Raw genomic sequence first — 9874 nt, 5'->3', positions numbered from 1 at the left:
GGTTGTGCCTTTAGATTGTAAAAATGAACAGCTAAGGAATAATCTTTCACTTCTGTAATTTATTTCTCAAACCCCTGGCCTGCTTCGCAAGCCCTTTGGAAGTCTCTGTTGCCTCTGGGTTTAGAAACTCTGATAAAATGTTTACCTTTCTGCTGTGAGTGATGAAAAAAAAGTCAGCCTGAGTGAAAATTATTTTAATAATTAAATTAATGTTTTGTGCACAAAGGTGTTGACTTAAGTGTCTTATTAGGAATTTTAAAATCTAACTTCTTTGTGTCAGTGTACGGAAATAGTATTTCTGGGCCGGTCGTCAGTTAAACTGCTGTACCGGAGCAAAACTGTAGTAACAGTTGAAACCGTGCTTCTGGACTGGAACTCTGGCCCCTTGGATGCTCTAACTGTGAAAAAAAAATGGAAGGCAGTTGGGAAGAGGCAAGATCAGGTGGGACCGCAGCCAATAAGAGAGCAGATAAAACGTTTTTTAGCTAAGTTTCCAGGATGTCACGTGTCCTACTTATATCACACTCGTAACATCCTAAGCATTACGAAATTTCTATTCGATCAAACAAGCTAATAAGTCATTTTATTTTCTGTTGACCAAATTCAACACAATTCAAAGGGCTTTATTGGCATGGGAAACGAAGGTTATGTATGTAACCACAGTTATGTGAGCAATATGGATCACTCCAATATATTGGTATCACTCCCCTGCGGAGGGATACATCCGAGGTGAGGATTTACAGATTTACTCCCGTGTACACCTGTGTCACGGCTGGGGTCCGCCCCTATATATAGACCCCATGGCCATGACACACGTTCTCTACATCATTTTTGAAGCGCCTCTAGCACTCTAGCACTGTAGAGGATTGGCGTGATCCATATAGCTCACATACGTAACCTTCGTTATGTTTCACTATATTGGATCAGTCAAATGTCATGTTGAATGTGCCACCACAGATCCCAGCACTGGCTTCCCAGCCAGGCGGTATGCTGTCATAATCATGTCCACAATCCAGAGAGAGAGCCTTTGCTTTGATAGCCCAGCCCCCAGGACTCTCACCATAGCAGACAAAGAGCTGGTCTGTTCTCACTGACTGTGTCCACCGCACAGGGCACAGCATGCCGGAGGTAGGCCCACTCCCCTGCCACTGCCGCTGGGGGGGTCAGGGTAAGCAGAACCTTCAGGAGGAATGAAGGGTTGGGACAGAGATATACTCCTCCCACCAGGGTCCACCCAGTAGCACTCAGAACTTACCGAAAAAGCATGGAGCTCACCCACCCTCTTCTTGGAAGTAATCGCCACCAAGAAAACCACCTTCATAGAGCGGTGTTTCAGGGAGGCAGACTCCAACGGTTCGAAAGGCGGTTTTGCCAAAGCTGCCAAGACCACATCCAGATTCCAGCTCGCCATTGAACAGGTCCTAGCTGGACGCAGGCAACGAACCCCCTTCATAAACCTGGAGACCAAGGGGTGGCGCCCCACAGGCCTGTCCATTCACCTCACATGGCAGGCAGATATAGCGGCCAAATACCCTCTCAGTGTAGATGCTGCCAAGCCCTCGTCCAAGCGAGACTAGGTATTGTAGGACATACTGCACCCCACATGACTCGGGCACAACCTCAATACCAGTGCACCAAGAGCAGAATAACTGCCAGCACAACTGGTATGCCGCGGTTGTAGCCGGTACCCTTGCGCTCTGCATGGTGTTCATTAAGCACTCCTGTAGTCCTAACATGGACTATTGGTGCCGTTCAGCGGCCAAGCCCACAGACTGAGGCGGTGCGATCTCCCGGCAGGTCGGGTCTCGGGCAGTTGCCAAGGTGTCCCAGACAACAACAGGGACAGGAGAAGGCTGATACAGGGTCGTCTGGGCCAGTATGGAGCCACCATAAGCAGACGATGCTCCGTCATCCTGGTCCTGTCCAGCACAGCCTGGATCAGGGGAAAAAGAGGGGGGAATGCGTAAAGCTCCAGCCCAATCATGAGCCAGCGCATCCAAGCCCAGAGGCCCTGGTGGATCTGACATGGAGTACCACAGGGGGCAATGTGCATTGCCAAGGGAGGCAAACAGGTCCACCTGCGCCCAACCAAACTTGTCCCAAAGGTGCTGCATGACCTGGGGATATAGGCTCCAGTCCCAAGGTGGCGGGCCCTCCCTCGAGAGCATATCCGCTGCCACATTCAGGATGCCAGGTATGTGTGCTGTGTGTAGAGACGCTAGGCGTCCCTGAGCCCAGAGAAGGAGCTCCTGTGCCATAGGATGGATGTGGTGGGACCTCAGGCCACCCTGATGGTTGATGTAAGCCACCACTGTGGTGTTGTCTGTTCTCACCAGGATATGTCTTCCCTTCAGATGTGGAAGGAAAGACCACAGAGACAGCAGTACAGCTCAGAACTCTAGTGTACTGATGTGCCTGCTGCTCCAAGGGGGTAGCTAACACCCGCTGGCCGACTTGCCCTTGGTCACACCGATCTGGGAGGCGTCTGCTGACCAGCTCCCGGCGGCACATCCTCAGCATCTCCACCCCACTTGAGAGAAAGGAGTGACAGCGCTACCTCAACAATGCCCTGAGGCACTGTGCGGTCACCAGCTGCTGGCGGTGATGTTGGCACTTCGTGTGCAGCCGGTGGGAATTGAACCACTGCTGAAGAGGCCGGATATGGAGCAGGCCCAGGGGAAATCATCAACAAGGCCGCCGTCAGCAAGCCCAACAGGCGTTGGCGGGTCAAGGCGGATACCACCCACCCCTGCTGAAAGTGGTCGAGGCAAGATCAGATCGCCTGAACACTTCTGGTGGGCAGGTGTGCTCTCACGATGACCGAGTCCAATACCCAGCCCACCGTTGTGGGTCAGGAGCATGTCTCTGTCTGACAGGACCAGGGTCCTGGACGGGGTACAATATGGGCCAATCAATCCAGGTAATTGAGGATCAACAATCCTGAGAGGTGTCAGGACAGCGTCCAAGCACTTTGTGAAAGTCAAGGAGAGGCCAAAGGGAAGAACCATGAATTCATAAGCCGTCCCTTGAAAGCAAATATCGGAGGTACTGCAAATGAGCTGGGTGAACAGGAACATGGAAGTACACATCCCTCAGGTCCAGTGTCACGGCCTGCAACACACGGGCTTGGGACAGCATGTGGAACCTCAGTACCTTCAAGTATCCATTGAGGTTGCGGAGGTCCAGAATCAGTCGAAACCCGCCATCTCTTTTTGGGACCAAAATAAGTGGAATAGAACCCACCTAGCTGTTCTGATGTCTCAAGCAGATGGCACCCTTGTCCAGGAGTGAGGAGAACTCCAGACGCAGGGTTTTCTTCAGGGGGTCGGCCACCGTGGTGACACAAAGGGCCCTGAAGGACGGTGGCCAACACTGGAATTGCAGTACCCTTTGAACATTGTGAGTACCCCACTTTGCCCTTTGAGACCGGGATAAGAGGACAAGGCTGGGGAAGGGTGTGTTATGGGTCCTGCCGGGGCCTGCCTCTCCTCTGGCACCCTGAGCTCCTGGGTCCCCCAGGCACGTCCCTACGGCAGTGACGGTTGACACCATCACACCTGTCACAAAGGCAAGCCATAAGCTCAGCCAAGCCAACAAGGCCACAGAGCAGGGGTTCGATGCCCTGGGAGAGCTTATGTCGTGACCCGCTTGGAGGAATAGAAACCCGATAAGGGATAAATTACCCAATACCTCTCGGTAATTTAAAAAAACGGGAAAGACCCGTGTGGAAAAACAGGCTGTTGCTTCATCGCACGCTGTGCCTCTCCCCGCTGGCATTCCTTAGCACGAGGCGATGGGGCAGGAGAGGGACCCCAGCGTTGTTCGGGTGTAGGTGGGTGGCGACGGTCCGTCTGCTTTGGACCCGTGGCCTGAGGAGGTGGCATGAACCGTCTCAGGGTCTCCCGGTCCCTACGAACCTTATCGGTCTGCTCTAGAATGTCATCAACCCCTGGGCCAATGTCAGCCCTGGGGTGATGGAGCCAGCGATGGTGCCGGGAGGTAACCATCTGCGCCATGGCACGCCCAGCCTAGTTAAATAAAGGTTAAATAAAATAAAATAGTGAAGGTGTAAACTTGCCAGTAGAAAACCTAAACAGTATATTTGACCTCTCAGCTTCCCTATCAAATCAAAACATTTGAGTATTGCTCTGTTCAAGTAGACTGCGATTTTGCTTTGATCTGATAGGGCTGTCAGTGGGCTGACTGTGAACGCTCTGAGAGACTGGGTTAAGGTCAGTAATCTACAGTACTACTGCCCTGGGATGAGCTGTAGGCGTACCTACCATAAGAGTCCCCTTGAAGCCTACCATTGACTATGTACAGACCTAGTGTGCGATAGGAGTTGTGACACGTTTTTCTTGGTTGTTTTGTCATAGTTGTGTCTAGGTGGGCATATTTGGGAGGGATTGCTGTCTCCTCCAGGTAGGTGTTTTTCCCCATGTGCTAAGAGTGTCAGGTTCTTGTCCAGTTCTGGCATTTAGGTCGCCACAGACTAATAGGTTCGTAGGGACCGGGAGACCCTGAGACGGTTCATGCCACCTCCTCAGGCCCCGGGTCCAAAGCAGACGGACCGTCGTCACTCACCAACCACCTACATGTCCCTGGGCCCGGAAATGGTTGTTCTCCCCTCTTGGATGGAGAAGCTGTCATCATTAAAGTATGGGGATTCTATTTGGGGGATATAGGTAGCACACATGAGGACATTTTTCTCTATTGAGAATTTCATTATTAATTTCTAGACGGATGTAAAATGTTCCAGTTTTGACTAATAGAGTGGGTTAGGTCTGCTCAATAACAAATTAGTATACCCCCTGAGTCTCTTCTCTGTTTCACACCTGGTGGTTTGGTGGATGTCAATGTCTGTATTTCAAACTTCTTTGAAGTCTGTGTTCCTGCTCTTTAGGCCAAAAGCAGATGATATTCCAGGATGAGATAGTAAAAGCTTTGTGTTCCATAGTGTCTAGTGTTTTTGTGTGGTTTGGGCTCGAACCATTACAGTAGGTGTGAGCAGAGCATGTTGAGCATCTGATACATATCTCTTAGGTTGCAGGATTGGGCTTGGACAGGTGTATTAGTGGGGGTTGGGCCTGTTGCTCTGCTCACGGCCTGGGCATATGTGCAGCAGTCATGTTGAGGTCCTTTCTGCAGGGGCACGGGGTGTGTGGGGTGGCCTATATAGGGTGTGGCCAGGGTTTTTAGTGGGGTCTCGGCATGTGGGGGTGGGGATGTGGCTGGTGATGCTGTGGTCTGAATGTAGGTCCTTTTGGCGTGGGTTCTCCCGGTGCAAGTCCTTCAGGAGGGAGTCTCAAGTCTGGGTGGGGTGTCTCGCTGGTCTGTTCCTTCTGGTGAGGTGCTGGGGCTGCGGTTGAGGGTGACATCCTTCAGGGACGTGGCAAAAATTGGGACTGCTGCCTTGTAGAGGTGGACCTGGTCGTAAAGGCTGTTCAAGTCCAGGGTGGAGTGGCAGGCCAGGTAGGTTTGAGGCAGTCCCTGGAAATGCTTGCATTCACTCGCTGTAAATCAAATCAATCAATTTTATTTGTCACATGCACCGAATACAACAGGTGCAGTAGACCTTACAGTGAAATGCTTACTTTACAAGCCCTTAACGAACAATGCTTTAAGAAGTTAAGAAAAAAAAAAGTTAAATAAAAAATAGAAAATAAATATAACAAATAATTAAACAGCATAAAATAACAATAGCGAGGCTATAGTCAATATGCGGCTGCACCGGTTAGTCAAGGTATTTGAGGTAATATGTACATGTACGTAGGTAGAGTTAAAGTGACTATGCATAGATAATAAACAGAGTAGCAGCAGCGTAAACGAGGGGTCTGGGTAGCCTTTTGATTAGCTGTTCAGGAGTCTTATGGCTTGGGGGTAGAAGCTGTTAAGAAGCCATTTGAACCTAGACTTGGTGCTCCGGTACCGCTTGTCGTGCGGTAGCAGAGAGAACAGTCTGACTAGGGTGGCTGGAGTCTTTGACAATTGTTAGAGCCTTCCTCTGACACTGCCTGGTACAGAGGTCCTGGATGGCAGGAAGCTTGGCCCCGGATGGCAGGAAGCTTGGCCCCAGTGATACACTGAGCCGTACACACTACCCTCTGTAGTGCCTTGCGGTCGGAGGCCGAGCAGTTGCCATACCAGGCAGTGATGCAACCAGTCAGGATGCTCTCGATGGTGCAGCTGTAGAACCTTTTGAGGATCTGAGGACGACTGTCTTCACGACTGTCTTACTGTCTTACTGTGTTTGGACCATGACAGTTTGTTGGTGATGTGGACACCAAGGAACTTGAAGCTCTCAACCTGCTCCACTGCAGACCCGTAGATGAGAATGGGGTGTACTCGGTTCTCCTTTTCCTGTAGTCCACAATCATCTCCTTTGTCTTGATCACGTTTAGGGAGAGGTTGTAGTCCTGGCACCACACGGCCAGCTCTCTGACCTCCCTATAGGCTGTCTCTTCTTTGTTGGTGATCAGGCCTACCACTGTTGTGTCATCGGCAAACTTGATGATGGTGTTGGAGTGGTGCCTGGTCATGCAGTCATGAGTGAACAGGAAGTACAGGAGAGGACTGAGCATGCAGCCCTGAGGGGCCCCTGTGTTGAGGATCAGCGTGGTGGATGTGTTGTTACCTACCCTTACCACCTGTGGGTGACCCGAAAGGAAGTCCAGGATCCAGTTGCAGAGGGAGGTGTTTAGTCCCAGGGTTCTTAGCTTAGTGATGAGCTTTGAGGGCACCACAGCTCAGCGTTGTGTTTAACGCTGCGCTGTAGTCAGTGAATAGCATTCTCACATGGCAGGGTGAAATTATTTTCATGATAGCAGGGTGGATATGACCACTTGTGGAAAGTGGAAGAAGCTTTTTCAATCACTCCCTTTCCTGCTGTGGCCTCCCTTTACTGCCGGGCCCTCAGGTAATTTGTGCTCATGTGAATTATGATGTGGCTGGGAACCTAGTCTGTCCTTTGATAACAGCTCCAGGGCATGCCTATTGATGAATGATTGGGCCGACAGAGATGGTCGCCTCAATTCGAGTTCTTAGGAAACTATGCACTATTGTTTTCTTATGTATTATTTCTTGCATTGTTACCCCAGGAAATCTTAAGTCTTATCACATACAGCCGGGAAGAACTATTGGATATAAGAGCAACGTCAACTTACCAACATTACGACCAGGAATACGACTTTCCTGAAATGGATCCTCTGTTCGGACCACCACCCAGGACAATAGATCTAATTCCAGTAGTCGACCCAAAACAACGGCACCGCAGAAGGGGCAGACGAAGCGGCCACGTGGTCAGGCTCCATAGACGTGCACGTCGCCCACCACTCCCGAGTATACTACTATCCAATGTCCAGTCTCTTGACAACAAGGTAGACATAATTCGAGCAAGGGTCTCCTTCCAGAGAGACATCAGAGATTGTAACATTCTCTGTTTCACGGAAACATGTCTCTCTTGGGATATGTTGTCGGAATCGATTCAGCCACCGGGCTTCTCCATGCATCGCGCCGACAGAGATAAACATGTCTCTGAGAAGAGGAAGGGCGGGGGTGTATGCGTCATGATTGACGATTCATGGTGTAATCATAACAACATAGAGGAACTCAAGTCCTTCTGCTCACCCGACCTAGAATTCCTTACAATCAAATGCCAGCCATTTTACCTACCAAGAGAATTCTTGTCAGTTATAGTCACAGCTGTGTACATTCCTCCTCATGCAGACACCAAGACTGGAAAACTGGAAGCGCGATGCACCGCATTTAACCACGGAAGGAGTTCTGGGAATAGGACTGAATATAAACAGTGTAGTTATTCCCTCCGCAAGGCAATCAAACAACGAAATGCCAGTACAGGGACAAAGTGGAGTCACAATTCAATGGCTCAGAAATGAGCAGTATGTGGCAGGGTCTACAGGAAATCACGGACTCCAAAAAGAAAACCAGCCACGTGACAGACACCGATGTCACGCTTCCAGACAAACTAAACGCCTTCCTTGCCTGCTTCGAGGATAATGCAGTACCACCGTCACCGCCTACAAACAAGGACTCCCCCTTCTCCGTGGCTGATGTGAGTAAAACATTTAAACGTGTTAACTCTCGCAGGGCTGCTGGCCCAGATGGCAGCCCTAGCCGCATCCTTAGAGCATGCGCAGACCAGCTGGCTGGTGTGTTTACAGACCTATTCAATCACTCCCTATCCCAGTCTATTGTCCCCACATGCTTCAAGATGGCTACCATTGTTCCTGTTCCCAAGAAGACAAAGATAACTGAACTAAATGACTACCGCTCCAACAGGTCCACAGACGACGCAAGCGCCATCACGATGTCCTATCCCATCTGGACAAAAGGAATACCTATGTAAGAATGCTGTTCATTGACTACAGCTCAGCATTCAACACCATAGTACCCTCCAAGCTCATCATCAAGCTGGAGGCCCCGGGTCTCAATCCCGCCCTGTGCAAGTGGGTCCTGGACTTTGACGGTCCACCCCCAGGTGGTGAAGGTAGGAAACAACATCTACAATTGGCTGACCCTCAACACTGCGGCCCCACAAAGGTGTGTACTCAGCCCCCTCCTGTACTCCCGGTTCACCCACAACTGCGTGGCCATGCACACTTCAAACTCAATCATCAAGTTTGCAGACGACACAACAGTAGTGTGCTTGATTACCAACAACGACGAGACAGCCTACAGGGATGGGGTGAGGGCACTCGGAGTGTGGTGTCACGAAAACACAACCTCCCACTCAATGTCAACAAAACAAAGATGATCGTGGACTTCAAGAAACAGCAGAGGGAGCACCCCCCTATCCACATTGAAGGGACAGCAGTGGAGAAGGTGGAAAGTTAAGTTCCTCAGCGTACACATCAGACAAACTGAACTGGTCCACCCACACAGACAGTGTGGTGAAAAAGGCACATCAGCGCCTCTTTAACCTCAGGAGGCTGAAGAAATTTGGCTTGTCACCCAAAACCCTGACAAACTTTTACAGATGCACAATCGAGAGCATCCTGTCGGGCTGAACCTAAACGGCAAGGCTCTCCAGAGGGTGGTGCTGTCTGCACAACGCATCACCGGGGGAAAAGTACCTGCCCTCCATGACACCTACAGCACCCGATGTCACAGGAAGGCCAAAAAGATCAAGGACATCAACCACCCTGCCTGTTCACACCGCTACCATCCAGAAGGCGAGGTCAGTACAGGTGCATCAAAGCTGGGACCGAGAGACTGAAAAACAGCTTCTATCGCAAGGCCATCAGACTGCTAAACAGCAATCACTAACTCAGAGGGCTGCTGCCTACATTGAGACCCAATCACTGGCCACTTTAATAAATGGATCACTAGTCACTTTATACAATGCCACTTTAAAAATATTTACATATCTTACATTAGTCATATTACATGTATATACTGTATTTTATACCATCTATTGCACCTTTGCCATCACTCATCCATATACTTACATGTACATATTCTCATTCACCCCTTTAGATTTGTGTGTATTAGGTAGTTGTTGGGGAATTGTTAGGATTTGTTAGATTACTTGTTAGACATTACTTTACCGTCGGAACTGGAAGCACAAGCATTTCGCTACACTCGCATTAACATTTGCTAACCATGTGTATTTGACAAATAAAATTTTATTTGTTTGGGAACCAGACTTTAACCACTTTTTGGAGGGGGGGGGGTATTATTCTCTTGAATGTATTTCCCATTTGAATCAATGACAAGCACAACCTCTGGCTTTTGTGTCCTCGTGGATGTGTAGGAGATGACAGGAGGGCTGTTAGGAAGGGGTGGCGTCTGTTGGGTTGGTGGGTCCTGTGTTGTCTGTCCCATCGTGGTATTGAGGTTGTGGTCCAGGTCTGAG

The sequence above is a fragment of the Oncorhynchus tshawytscha genome, linkage group LG24 (genome assembly GCF_018296145.1).
Source record: "Oncorhynchus tshawytscha isolate Ot180627B linkage group LG24, Otsh_v2.0, whole genome shotgun sequence".
Classification (NCBI taxonomy): domain Eukaryota; kingdom Metazoa; phylum Chordata; class Actinopteri; order Salmoniformes; family Salmonidae; genus Oncorhynchus; species Oncorhynchus tshawytscha.
This window is presented reverse-complemented; position numbering follows the sequence as displayed.